The sequence below is a fragment of the Pristis pectinata genome, chromosome 18 (assembly GCF_009764475.1).
Source record: "Pristis pectinata isolate sPriPec2 chromosome 18, sPriPec2.1.pri, whole genome shotgun sequence".
Classification (NCBI taxonomy): Eukaryota; Metazoa; Chordata; class Chondrichthyes; order Rhinopristiformes; family Pristidae; genus Pristis; species Pristis pectinata.
In genome coordinates, this window is record NC_067422.1 from 4,856,210 (window position 1) to 4,871,245 (window position 15,036).

Sequence of the window (15,036 nt, forward strand, 5' to 3'; positions counted from 1 at the left end):
TTCTCAATAATAAATACGTCTCCCCTATCTCAACAACAAAATCACAACCCCCCACCCCACAATCTAGTTCCTTTATTCTTATTGTGGAATCATATTCACCTTCCCTTTTCCCTATTATGATGTCATGGCAAAAATGACAGAGGAGACTAATTTTGTAATTTAAGAGCAAGCCAGCTTAGAGGTGCTAGATTCTCAAAATTCAGAACAAGTTATCTTTTGAAAATGGATTAAAATAATTCCTTCTTTAAAAGTAGGCAATGGTAGCAAACTTCTTGAAATTACAAGTTGGGCAGAAGGGTCTGTTTCCATACTGTATAAGTCTATGAATCCATAAATGAACAATCATATTTATCCTCAAACTGCAGAAAAAGAGATCTGCTGCAATTAATTAGTGTTTGCATAATACTATCATAGATTTGGTAGGCAAAAGGTTTGCAAGCACAATTACACCTCCAAGCTACATCCTGTTGTCCATATACATGAGAGGTAAAACCACAGGAAGGTGGGGAGAGAATTAGTGACAGTCAGTCAGCCTGTGTGCCCCTGAGGCATCTAACAACAATCAGTCTTAGAGGTATGGAAGAGGAGCAGATTCACTGCCTGTGTAAAAGAAAAATATTCTAAATGCTGGATGTATTCAGCAGATCAGACAGCTTCTGTGGAGGGATGCAGTTAACATCTTATATCAATAACCTTTTATCAGAACTTACTGAAAAACAATCCCACGTAATGAAGTAGGAAAAAAAATTTTGAAGTAATGGATCAATACTAAATTCACTACAATGAGATAATAACAAATAACTCTTCATAAAGCAGTTTCAAATTTAACTTTTTTTGGCAAAGAAAATTACATTTGGGTGAATTAACAAACTGCATGCTAATTGAAAATGTTTGAATTTGACCACGCACTCATGCTACTGCTTTGCTATAATACTAATTTAAATCTGATGCGCAATTGCAGCTTATGTTTGTTGCAGCTTAACCATTTGAAGATTGACTTATTTTGCACTGAATTGGCGTGTTTATTTTTGTTGGAAAGAATATATATTTATAAAATATAACTGTTCTGTTAAATTTTTCATTTAACTTTACTTGTTTTAGTCAGCATTAACAAAAGCTCATTCCACAAAATATCAATGTTCAGGGTAGAAATTTCATAACGCAATGTTAAAGTGAACCTGATGGGCAACAAATTAGTTTAATGTGCAGTACCAGACCTCACAACAGCAAAGAAAAATTCCAAGGGGAGGACCCTCTGTGTGCAAAGATGGATGGATGGTCACAATATTAGATGAAGTATAAAACAAAAACAGCAAGCAATAAGTGAAAGAATAAAAAAGGAAAAATTAGAGTACAATACATTTCCAGCTAGATTGATTTTAAAAAGAAGATGGCAGAGGTTTCTATAGATATTTAAAAAGAAAAGTTATAAAAAGTCTGGGAAATTATCAAAAACAAGGAGATGGCAGATGAATTAAACAAGTCCTTTACATCAGTCTTCACTGTACAGGATACATGTAACATCCCAGAAATAGATAAAAATTAGGAAATGGAAGGGAGGAATTCAGAAAAATTACTAATCACCTGGCAAGTGGTGCTGGGTTGGCACAGGAAGCTGACAGGACACTAGATCCTACTAGACATCATTCTAAAGTTTTAAAAGTTTTGGCTTGTGATATGGTTCATACATTGGTTTTAATTTTCTAAGATTCCCTAGATTCCACAAAGCTTTCATTAAATTTCAAAATAGCAAATGTAACTGCTTTATTCTATAAGGGAGCGAAACAGCAAATAACAGGCCAGTTAGCTTTAACATCTGTCAGAGGGAGACAGTAAGATCATATCAGTGAGGATAGTACAAGTGATCTCCTGCATTGTGTTGGTGGGGGGGGGGGGGGTGGTTTGCATTCCTAGAAAACGGACTATATCATGATTTTCCGTAATGCTAAGCTGTGTCATCTGCACTTGCACCAAGAATCTCAAGTTGGAAAAAAAATACATTTTGTGTTTATTTACTTTATTTCCACATAAATTCTGTAAGAACTAATTTTATTCTGTACCTCAAATTTTTTCAAAGTGATTTGTGAATTTCGTAAGGGCAAATTTCCGTTACCCAAACAACTGTAACAGTTTCTGTAGTAGCTTTGCACTGAGGAAAATTCAAGGTATTCAGGCAGAATCAACATGGCTTTGTGAAAAGGAAATCACATTTGACCCATTTATTGGAGTTCTTTGAAGATATGTCGTGAATAAAGAAGTAATAGATGTACTAATCAGGAAGGTTATTATCAAGGTTATTATGGAAACAAAAGCTCGTGGTGTGAAAGGTGTGAATAGAAGATTGCCTGGCTAACATAAACAAGACAGTAGACATAAATGGGTCTTTTTCTGGTTGGCAAATGCTAAATGATTTGAATAAACTTAGAAAGTCAGGAGGCATGGGATCCAGGGAAACTTGGCTGTGTGAATTCAGAATTGGCTCACCCATAGAAGACAGAGGGTGGTGGTAGATGGAGCATATTCTGCCTGGAGGTCAGTGACCAGTGGTGTTCCACAGGGATCTGTTCTGGGACCCCTGCTCTTTGTGATTTTTATAAATGACTTGGATGAGGATATGGAAGGGTGGGTTAGTAAGTTAGCTGATGATACAAAGGTTGGTGGTGTTGTGGATACTGTAGAAGGTTGCTGTAGATTACAACAGGATATTGACAGAATGCAGAGCTGGGCTGAGAAATGGCAGATGGAATTCAACCCAGATAAGTGTGAAGTGATAAACTTTGGGAGATCGAATTTGAAGGCAGAATACAAGGTTAATGGCAGGACTCTTAGCAGTGTGGAAGAACAGAGGGATCTTGGGGTCCATGTCCATAGATCCCTCAAGGTTGCCTTGCAGGTCGATAGGTTTGTTAAGAAGCCGTATGGAGTGTTAGCCTTCATTAGTCGGGGTACTGAGTTCAAGAGCCGCGAGGTGATGTTGCAGCTCTACAGAACTCTGGTTAGACCGCACTCAGAGTATTGTGTTCAGTTCTGGTCACCTCATTATAGAAAGGATATGGAAGCTTTAGAGAGGGTGCAGAGGAGATTTACCAGGATGCTGCTGGATTGGAGAGCATGTCCTATGATGATAGGTTGAGCAAGCTAGGGCTTTTTCTCTTTGGAGCGAAGGAGGATGAGGGGTGACTTGATAGAGGTGTACAAGATGATAAAGGCATAGATCGAGTGGTCAGTCAGACTTTTTCCCAGTGCGACAATGGCTAACACGAAGGGACATAATTTTAAGGTGATTGGAGGAAGGTATAAGGGGGATGTCAGGAGTAAGTTTTGTTACACAGAGAGTGGTGGGTGCGTGGAACACACTGCCGGCAGAGGTTGTGTGGGCAGGTACATTAGGATATTTAAGAGATTCTTAGATAGACACATGAATGATTGAAAAATAGGGAGCTATGTGGGAGAGAAGGGTTAGATAGACCTTAGAGCAGGATAAAATGTCGGCACAACATTGTGGGCCGAAGGGCCTGTACTGTGCTGTAGTGTTCTATCTTCTAAAGATGCTGAAAGTTGCTCAATTTGCCAATGGCACAAAGATAGGTGGGAAAGTAATTTGTGAAGGCGACTCAAGGATGAGACAAAGGGACATTGATAGGCTAAATGAGTTATCTGGCAAATGGAGTTTAATGTGGGAAAATAGGAAATTGTCCATTTTTGGCAGGAAAAATAAAAATGTACTTTAATCTAAATAAGAGATTGCAGAGCTCTGAGATGCAGAGGAATTTGGGTGTTATAATGCATGATTCTCAAAAAGCTAACATGGCAATATAGAAATCAATTAGGAAAGATAAGGGAATTGAGAACAAAATTAGGGAGCTTTTGTTTGGCTTTGTGGGTCACTGGTGAGACCACATCTGGAGTATGGTGTACAGTATTGCTTTCCTTATAATTCGGAGGTTTACTTCGTCTGATAGCTCAAACAGATGGATTGACTTATGAGGAAAGCTTGGACAAGCTAAGCTTATCCAAAGTTTAGAAGAGCGAGAAGGGACTTGATTGAAACATACAAGTTCCTTGGGGGTCTTGATAGGATAGACATGGAAAAATTGTTTCCTCTTGTGGAAGAATCTACAACTCAGGATCATCATTTAAATACAAGGGATCATCTACTTACGGCAAATAAGATGTTTTTTTTGTCAAACAATTAAGTTTTTGAAAGTCTCTTCCTCAAAGAAAGGTAGAAGCAGGCTTTTTAAATATTTTTAAGGCAGAGGTAGATAAATTCTTGATGGGCAAAGGGTTGAAAGGTTACCATGGGTAGTCAGTAATGTAAAGTCTAGATTGTAAACAGTTCATGATCTTATTGAATGGCAGAGCTGCTTAGAGTGGCAGGGTAGTATACACCTGCTCGTAATTCATTTGTTCACACACATAAACCAGATAGTGGCAAATATCTTAACAGCAGCAACATTTTGAGTGTAGTTTTGGCTTTAGAGTTACTGAGCTAGGAGAGGAAGAAAAACTGAGAAATATAGCTCCTAACTGAAACCAAGATCTAGAAGTAAATTTACCTAGACATCCAGTGAGCAAAGGATCCATCTTATTTCATGGCTTATAGAATGCCACGAGTAAAGCAGGGGAACTTTGCTTCTGTGGGAATGTCTGCCAGCAGCCAGGAACAAAGAAACTGGATGAGGTCACTCAGCACCTTATTCCACCATTCAATTAAATTGTGTTTTTTCTATTGCCTTAATATCTATTGTAACTTTGTTAGACATGTGGATAACGAGAGAGGTGAAGGCTAAAATAAAAGCAAAAGGGACTGTGTACAAAGAAGCAAAAATTAGTGGGAAAACACAAGACTGGGAAACTTTTAAAAACCTGCAGAGAGAAACTAAGAAGGTCGTTAGGAAAGAAAAGATGAATTATGAAAGGAAGTTGGCGGATAAAATTCGAAAGGATACTAAGAGTTATTTTAAATATATAAGGAGTAAAAGACAGACACGGGTTGATATAGGACCAATTGATAACGGTGCAGGAGATATTATAATGGACGATAAAGAGATGGCAGAGGAATTGAATGAGTATTTTGCATGGGTCTTCACTGTGGAGGACATCAGCAATGTGCCGGTTAGTTAGGAGTCTCACGAAATGGAACTGAGTTCAGTTAAGATTACTAGAGAGAAGGTGCTGGGAAAACTAAATGGGCTAAAGACTGATAAGTCTCCCGGACCGGATAAGGTGCATCCCCGGGTTCTGAAGGAGGTGGCTTTAGAGATAGTGGAGGCATTGGTGATAATTTTCCAGGAATCGATAGATTCCGGCATGGTTCCGGAGGACTGGAAGGTCGCAAATGTAGTTCCACTGTATAAGAAAGGAGGGAGGCAGCATAAAGGAAATTACAGACCTATTAGTCTGACGTCAGTGGTGGGAAAGTTATTGGAATCTATCCTCAAGGATGGGGTTACGGAGTACCTAGAGGTGCAAGGCAAGATAGGTCCTAGCCAACATGGTTTTGTGAAGGGAAGATCCTGCCTGACCAACCTATTGGAGTTTTTTGGAGAAATCATAGGTAGGGTGGATAAGGGAGAGGCGGTAGATGTTGTGTATTTAGACTTTCAAAAGGCCTTTGACAAGGTGCCTCATAAGAGACTGATTAATAAGATGAGAGGTCATGGAATTACAGGTAGGAAAACAGAATGGGTGGAGCATTGGCTGGTTGGCAGGAAGCAAAGGGTGGAAATAAAAGGATCTTGTTCTGGTTGGCTACCGGTTACTAGTGGTGTTCCACAGGGGTCGGTGTTGGGGCTGCTCCTTTTTACCTTGTACATTAACGATTTGGATGATGGAGTAAATGGTTTTGTGGCTAAGTTTGCGGATGACACCAAGATAGATGGAGGAATGGGAGTATTGAGGAGACAGGAAGTTTGCAGAGAGACCTAGATAGTTTAGGAGAATGGGCAAGGAAATTGCAGATGAGATTCAATGTTGAGAAATGTGCAGTTGTACACTTTGGAAACAGAAATAAACGGGCAGATTATTATCTAGAAGGAGAGGAAATTCAAAGTACAGAAGTACAAAGGGACTTGGGGGTACTCGTGCAGGATACCTTAAAGGTTAACCACCAGGTCGGATCGGTGGTAAAGAAAGCAAATGCTATGTTGGCATTCATTTCGAGAGGTATAGTGTATAAAAGTAAGGAAGTGTTGATGAGGCTCTACGGGGCACTAGTGAGGCCTCATTTGGAACACTGTGCACAGTTTTGGGCCCCATATCTTAAGAAAGGATGTGCTGATGTTGGAGAGGGTTTCAGAGGAGATTTACGAGGATGATTCCCGGAATGAAAGGGCTTATGTATGATGAGGGTTTGTCGGCTCTTCTGTACTCCACTGGAGTACAGAAGAATGAGAGGGGAACCTCATAGCGACATTAAAATGTTGAAAGGAATGGACAGAGTAGATGTGGCTAGGTTGTTTCCCTTGGTGGGTGAGTCCCAGGACCAGAGGGCACAATCTTAGAATTAGAGGGTGCAGTTTCAAAACAGAGATGAGGAGAAATTTCTTTAGCCAGAGGGTGGTTAAATTGTGGAATTCCTTGCCAGGTACAGCAGTGGAGGCCTGATCATTGGGGGCATTCAAGGAAGAGATAGATAGATATCTAAATAGTTGGGGTATCAAGGGATATGGGGATAAGGCTGGAATTGGGATTAGAATGTTTTTTTTTCCTCCCCCACCCCCCCCCCCCCCCCCCCCCATTTCTCATTTTTTCCCTTTTCCTTGGAGCAGACTTGATGGGCCGAATGGCCTGCTTCTGCTCCCTTGTCTTGTGATCTTGTGAAAAAGATATTAAAGGCTCTTTATCTCAACACTTTAACCTAAAAAAAAATACTAATCATAGTTTTGAAATCTTCAGTTGACTGCCACCTAATGCTTTTTTGAATAAGAGAATTCCAGATTTCCAATACTGTTTCTGTTAAAAGCAGTTAAAGGAAACATCATTACTTATGGATAGGATTAATTTTAAAGATATGAACTTCTTCTGAGCTTCCATACCAATTTCTTTTCATCTAGCCTTTATTATCTTAAAGCAATTGATGAGCTGGAATCACAGCTTCAAACACTGCGGAGCATCAGGGAAAGAGAGAGATATGTAGATGCTGTGCATCAGGAGGCAGTCACACCTCTCCCCCCCCCCCCCCCCCCCCCCCCCCCCCCCCCCCCCTTAGAGCAGGTACTTCTAGGGTCCAGGAGGCAGAGAGATGGGTGACTGTCAAGGGAGAGAAGGAGAAGGGGAATAGGCAGACAGTGCAGAGGACCCCAGAGGCTGTTCCCCTCAATAACAGGTATTCCGATTTGGATGCTGTTGAGGGGGATGACCTACAGGGATTAAACAGGAGAAGCCATGTCTCCAGCACTGGGACTGGTCCTGCTGCTCAGAAGGGAAGGGAGGAGAAGAGGAAGGCAGTAGTGATAGGGGACTCGATAGAGGAACAGACAGGAGGTTCTGTGGACATGAGCGAGAATCCAGGATGGTATGTTGCCTCCGAGGTGCCAGGGTCCGGGATGTCTCTGGTCGGGTCCACAGCATTCTTGAGCGGGAGGGAAAGCAGCCAGAAGTCGTGGTACATGTTGGTACTAATGACATAGGTAGAGAGAGGGATGAGGTCCTGAAGAGAGAGTTTAGGGAGCTAGGTAGAAGGCTGAAGAACAGGACCTCAAGGGTAGCAATCTCAGGATTGCTGCCAGTGCCACATGATAGTGAAGGAAAGAATAGAAGGAGATGGCAGATGAATGTGTGGCTGGGGAGTTGGTGCAGGGGGCAAGGTTTTAGATTTTAGGATCATTGGGATCTCTTCTGGGGAAGGTGGGACCTGTACACAATGGATGGGTTACACCTGAACTCGAGGGGGACCAATATCCTTGCAGGCAGGTTTGCTAGTGTGGTTCGGGAGGGTTTAAGCTAGTTTGCGAGGGGGATGGGAACCAGAGGGGTAGGTCAGTGGAAGAAGTAAAGTCAGATTTAACATACAGAGAAGCTTTGAGGAAGGAGAAGCAGAGTATAGGGTATAAAAGTAGAAAGGTGGATGGGCTGAAGTGCATTTACTTAAATGCAAGAAGTATCAGGAATAAGGGTGATGAACTGAGAGCTTGGATAAATACATGGAACTACGATATTGTGGCTCTTGCAGAGACTTTGCTGTCACCAGGGCAGGAATGGATACTGAATATTCCTGGATTTAAAAGGGATAGGGAGGGGGGGAGAAGAGGAGGAGGGGTGGCATTACTGGTCAGGGATACTATTACAGCTGCAGAAAGGGTGGATAATGTAGAAGGATCCTCTCTTCAGTCAGTATGGGTGGAAGTTAGGAACAAGAAAGGAGCAGTTACTCTGCTGGGAGTATTCTATAGGCCCCCCGGTAGCAGCAAGGATACTGAGGAGCAGGTTGGGAGGCAGATTTTGGAAAGGTGCAAGAATAACAGGGTGATTATCATGGGAGACTTCAACTTTCCAAATATTGATTGGCACCTGCTTAGTACCAAAGGTTTAGATGGGGCAGAGTTAATAAAGTGTGTTCCGGATGGACTCCTGTCACAGAATGTTGACAGACCGACTAAAGGGAATGCAATATTAGATCTAGTATTAGGTAATGAACCGGGTTAGTTGACAGATCTCTCAGTGGGTGAGCATTTGGGGGACAGTGACCACCGTTCCATAACCTTTAGCATTGTCATGGACAAGGATAGGAGCAAAGAGGACAGGAAGATATTTAATTGGGGAAGGGCAAATTATGACGCCATAAGGCTAGAACTTGTGAGTGTGAATTGGGATGACATTTTTGAAGGGAAATGTACTATGGAAATGTGGTTGTTGTTCAGGGATCTCTTGCGGGATGTTAGGGATGAATTTGTCTCGGTGAGGCAGAGAAGGAATGGCAGGGTGAAGGAACCATGGGTGACGAGAGGTGGAACAACTAGTTAGGAAAAAGGCGGCAGCATACATAAGGTTTAGGAAGCAAGGATCAGATAGGTCTCTTGAGGAATATATGGTAGCAAGGAAGGTACTTAAGAAGGGGCTGAGGAGAGCAAGAAGGGGACATGAAAAGGCCTTGGCGAGTAGGGTTAAGGAAAATCCGAAGGCTTTTTTCACTTATATGTAGAGCAGAAGGGTGACGAGAGTAAAGGTAGGACCGATTAGAGACAAAGGTGGGAAGATGTGCCTGGAAGCTGTGGAAGTGGGTGAGATCCTCAATGAATACTTCTCTTCAGTATTCACCAAGGAGAGGGGCCTTGATGCCGCTGAGGACAGTGTTGGAAAGGTTAATGTTCTGGAGCATGTAGATATCAAGAGGGAGGATGTGTTGGAGATGTTAGAAAATATTAGGACAGATAAATCCCCGGAGCCTGACGGAATATTCCCCAGGCTGCTCCACGAGGCGAGGGAGGAGATTGCTGAGCCTTTGGCTAGGACCTTTGAGTCCTCGTTGTCCACGGGAATGGTACCAGAGGATTGGAGAGTGGCAAATGTTGTCCCCATATTCAAAAATGGAAGTAGGGATAATCCAGGGAATTATAGACCAGTGAGCCTTGCATCTGTGGTGGGCAAGCTGTTGGAACAGATTCTTAGAGATAGGATCTATGGGCATTTAGGTCTGATCAGGGACAGCCAGCATGGCCTTGTGAAGGGCAGATCATGTCTCACAAGCCTGATAGGGTTCTTTGAGGAGGTGACCAGGAAGATTGATGAGGGTAGTGCAGTAGATGTGGTCTATGTGGATTTTAGTAAGGCATTTGACAAGGTTCCACATGGGAGGCTTCTTCAGAAGGTCAGAGGGCATGGAATCCAGGGAGGCTTGGCCGTGTGGATTCAGAATTGGCTTGCCTGTAGAAAGCAGAGGGTTGTGGTGGAGGGAGTGCATTCATATTGGAGGGCTGTGACTAGCAGTGTCCCACAAGGATCAGTTCTGGGACCTCTACTTTTCGTGATTTTTATTAATGAATTGGATAAGGGGGTGGAAGGGTGGGTTGGCAAATTTGCAGACGACACAGAGGTTGATGGTGTTGTGGATAGTATGGAGGACTGTCGAAGATTGCAGGGGGACATTGATAGGATGCAGGGCTGGGCTGAGAAGTGACAGATGGCGTTCAATCCAGAGAAGTGTGAGGTGGTACACTTTGGAAGGACAAACTCCCAGGCAGAGTACAAAGTTAATGGCAGGATTCTGGGTAGTGTGGAGGAGCAGAGGGATCTGGGGTTTCATATCCACAGATCCCTGAAAGTTGCCTCACAGGTGGATAGGATAGTTAAGAAAGTTTATGGGATGTTAGCATTCATAAGTCATGGGATCGAGTTTAAGAGCCACGAGGTAATGATGCAGCTCTACAAAACTCTGGTTAGACCACAATTAGTGTACTGTGTTCGGTTCTGGTCACCTCATTATAGGAAGGATGTGGAAGCATTGGAAAGGGTGCAGAGGAGATTTACCAGTATGCTGCCTGGTTTAGAGAGTATGGATTATGAGGAGCGACTAAGTGAGCTAGGGCTTTACTCTTTGGAGAGGAGGAGGATGAGAGGAGACATGATAGAGGTATGCAAAATATTAAAAGGAATAGATAGAGTAGACAACTAGTGCCTCTTTCCCAGGGCACCAATGCTCAATACAAGAGGACATGGCTTTACAATAATGGGTGGGAAGTTCAAGGGAGATATCAGAGGGAGGTTTTTTTTACCCAGAGAGTGCTTGGGGCATGGAATGCGCTGCCTGGGATGGTGGTGGAGGCAGGTACATTGGTCAAATTCAAGAGATTGCTAGATAAGCATATGGAGGAATTTAAAATAGAGGGATATGTGGGAGGAAGGGGTTAGATAGTCTTAGGCGAGGTTTAAAGGTCGGCACAACATTGTGGGCCGAAGGGCCTGTATTGTGCTGTACTGTTCTATGATTCAATTCTGTAAATCACCCTTTAGTATCGTGTACTCATGGAAATATGATTGGTCCCCATAATTTAACCATTTTAATTGTGGCATCATCTCAGTGAATACATGTTGTGAAACCCATCATAGAGCAATACAGCATGGATACAGGCCCTTTAGCCCAATGAGTCCATGCCAACCATTGTGCCCACCCATCTAGTCCCAATTTCCTACATTTGGCTCATATACCTCTAAACCCCGCCCCTGCATGTACCTATCCAAGTGCTTCTTAAATTTTACTATTGTACCTCCCTCAACCGCTTCCTCTGGCAGCTTGTTCCATACACTCACCATCCTCTGAATGAAAATGTTGCCCCTCACGTCTCTTTTAAATCTCTCTGCTCTCACTCTAAATCTATCCTGGGGAAAAGACTGCTACTGTCCACCTTACCTATGCCCCTCATGATTTTATAAACCTTTCTCTAAGGTCACCCCTCATTCTTCTACACTCCAAGAAATAAAGACCCAGCCTGGCCAACCTCTCCCCTCTAGTCCTGGCAACACCTTCATAAATCTTTTCTGCACTCTTTCCTATAACAGGGTGACCAAAACTGTACACAGTGCTCCAAGTGTGGCCTCACCAATTACTTATACAGGTGCAACAATGTCCCAACTCCCACACTCAGTGCTCTGACTGATGAAGGCCAGTGTGCCAAACACCTTTATCACCACTGTAGCTGCCTGTGACACTACTTTCAATGAACTATGCACTTGTACTCCTTGGTCCCTCTGTTCCATTACACTCCTAGTGCCCTACCATTCGTAGTACAAGTCCTACACTGGTTTGACTTTCCAAAATGCATCACCTCATACTTATCTGTATTGAAATCCATTTGTCACTCCTCAGCCGACTTCCCTAACTGATCAAGATCCCTCTGTTATCTACAATAACCTTCTTCACTATCAACACCACCACCTACTTTTGTGTCATCTGCAAACTTACTGATCAAGCCATGTGCATTCGCATCCAAATCATTTATATAAATAACGAGGATCCCAATTCTGACCCCTGCGTGCACCACTAGTGACTGGCCTCCATTTCCAAGAAACAACCTTCAACCACCACCTTCTGCTTCCTAACTCCAAACCAATTTTGAATCCACCTAACTAGCTCTCCCTGGATTCAATGGGACCTAAACTTCCAGACCAGCTTACTATATGGGACCTTGCCGAAGGCCTTGCTAAAGTCCAGATAGAAAACATCCACTACCCTACCCTCATCTACCTTTCTGGTTACACTTGGCTGCAGAGCTAATTTATCCTTTGCGTAATGGTGCCCTGAAATACATTCAGAACTTTAGATGACACCTAAACAGAGCTCTGTCCAGCTTGAATGAAGAAAAAGAAAAATGCTGGAAATACTTAGTAGGTCAGGCAGCTTCCAGGCAGAGAAAAACAGAGTTAATGTTTCAGTAGCACTATCACTTTTTGTGTCATTATAGGTTTTTTTTTGGTCTTCACTCTATCACAGACTTTAATTTTGTTTTACCCATCCTTCCCTTCTCTGCAACTGAAAAAGTTTGATTTCTTAATCGTCCTAGTTCAAATGAAATGTCATGACCTACACTAAACCTAGTTTTACCTATTCGCTTATTCTATGTACTTGTACAAATCTTCTCCTTTCATCTAAACTATGTACTGTGCCACCCAACTTAAAATTTTTGACAAACTCAGTCAGAAATATAATAAATCTCCAGTATTAATCTATGACATACACCGCTACTCTCATCCTTCCATTATCACAACTCTATCCTTCCTCCAATCAAATTGTTGTCTTTCTACATTGAAAATTGCCAAATGCCTTCTGCACATCCATATCTAATTCATTGCACTCCTTATTAACTTCTCCATAAATTCAACTAATTTCTTTAGACATAAATTACCCTATAGAAATCAGAGCAAGTTTTCCGACCACTGGTATTGGACCAATTGGCACAAAATTTGCTAGTTGTATGATTTCCTGACTTTTACTTTTTTGGCTACAAAGTCTTTGTAACATGCTACCATCATTGATCCTTGCAGCAGATGAAGTACAGGAATCAGACGAGCAACAGGATACATTTGAAAAACACAGTTTATTAAATGGATATTTGATTTTACTGTAACATCCCAACCCAAGAACTGTTGTCAAAGCACTTGTGACTATCCTCTGAGCTCTCTGCATGGAAGTAAGCTGGATCCCAGTGTTGTTCAAATTGTCCGTGGTTGTTCAATACAGAAGCTAAGCCACAACTTTGAGACTTTAGATATTGTTGATCAGTTCTACCTTTACATTGGCATTTCAAGATTTGTGCTGTGCTCCTCCAAATATTTAGGCCTCAAAAAACATCCAAAAAGAAATCTTCACCCATTAGTGCTGCTTGGTGATATGAACTGAGCAAGTGTAGCAAACTTTCAGGGAAGAAAAACGTGCCGTTCAATAATCTGGATTAAGAGAAGTTTCAGGGAAGTTATGGCCGGTAACTGTAGGTCTTGGGAAGGGGAAGAGGGAGGGTGTGTAGGTGGGAAAGAGACTTTGAAACCTTTCCTATGGTCCTGGGAGTCACTGGAAAAAAATAAGGCCACAGCCCTGCACAGGGTTGGGAGGAAGAGGGTTGTGCTGAGCACCAGACCAGCAGTGTGGCTAAGGGGACAACCGGTACTGTGGGATGGGAGATTTCAGGGTAGGAGCCTGGGCTTTAAGTGATCATAAGATCAGCAGCAACACCAGATGTGGGAGGTGAGGTCTGGTGCCATAATTAAAAAGGTAAATAAATGTGATGTGAAATTCTATGTAATAATGCAGACAAAGTTGCAATGAGACAAGAGTTGTTGTCCAGTGTGGCATTGGGGAAAATGCAATTCACCAGGGAAAAGCCAGCATTGGGTGTTCTCAAGACATACAGTTCACATTCCACGGAATGTTTGTGGAGCAAAGTACAGGGAATGATGGCATTCTGCGAGTGATTCAAGTGACAAGGGTGATTCATGTTCTGAAATGCCCTTACAAATTTCCAGAATGACGCAAAACAACCCCGACATTAATGCATTTCACACAAGAAATGAGAAGTTTTGAGTTCATTATGTTCAAATAAAAAAGGGCAACACAATTGAATTTCTAGACAAAAAAAACTAGAAATTTGATCCTGCATTGTTTGGATCAAGAATTTCAGGCTTAATGTGTTCTACAGAGCGTCATTTCTTCCAGACACATGGAATAATTCTGAAGAAGGGAGAGAGGTTGGGGCGGGGGCATGGGGGGAGCATTTTCAGGGCTCATTTATCCACCTTGCATGATGAGATTATTATTTCCAAGCAAATGGGTCTCCTCACAGTACAGCCAAAGGAAAGCAAGCCAATACAAGGGAGATAAGATCACAAGAGGTCTTGACAGGGTGTGCACAGAAAGGGTATTTCCTCTCATGAGAGTATCTAGAACTTGGGGTTCACCGTTTAAGAATAAGGGGTTATCCAGTTAAGGCAGGTGAGGTGAATTTCCTTTCCTCAGAAGCTCATGAGGCTTTGGAACTCTTCCTCAATGGGCAGGGGAATCAGTCTTGGAATAGTTTTAAGGCTGAGTTAGATAGATTCCTGTTAAGCAAGGGAATGGCCAGTTACTGGGGGTAGGGAGGAATTATGGAATTGAGATTACAATCTGATCAATCATGATCTTATTGATTGGCAGAGCAGTCTCACGGACCAAGTGGCCTACTCCTCCTAATTTGCATCTTTGAATGCATGGGAGAAAGCTTTAAACAATCATTTTTGTCGAATGGTTTGAAGTAAGTTGAGAGGAAGCAAAGACACCATCACTGACATGTTAAGCTGAATGGCATGCTGTTAGGATTTGACATTCGATGTAATCATGTAAGCAAAACTGTCACCAGTAAGTAAAGCCCACTGCAGCATTTTTCCCCCAAAGCATTTCCCAAAATAAGTCCATTTGTCTCAAATCCATACCTAGCTCAGACTATATTCTTTCTCTTGTAAAATATTCTCATAAATTAAATAACTGATGCAGTTCCAAGCAATCAAGAGTTCATACCACTAAACTCAACAGTCTCACTCACCACACAGACCATAGGGTTTTCTAAATTT

At 42.3% G+C, this 15,036-nt stretch overlaps 1 protein-coding gene across 2 annotated transcripts in view; it reads left to right on the forward strand.

Moving 5' to 3' along the window:
• LOC127579768 (protein kinase C alpha type) overlaps nucleotides 1–15,036 on the forward strand; it is a 320,846-nt gene that overhangs the window by 300,489 nt on the left and 5,321 nt on the right. The gene's annotated exons all lie outside the window — the stretch shown is intronic.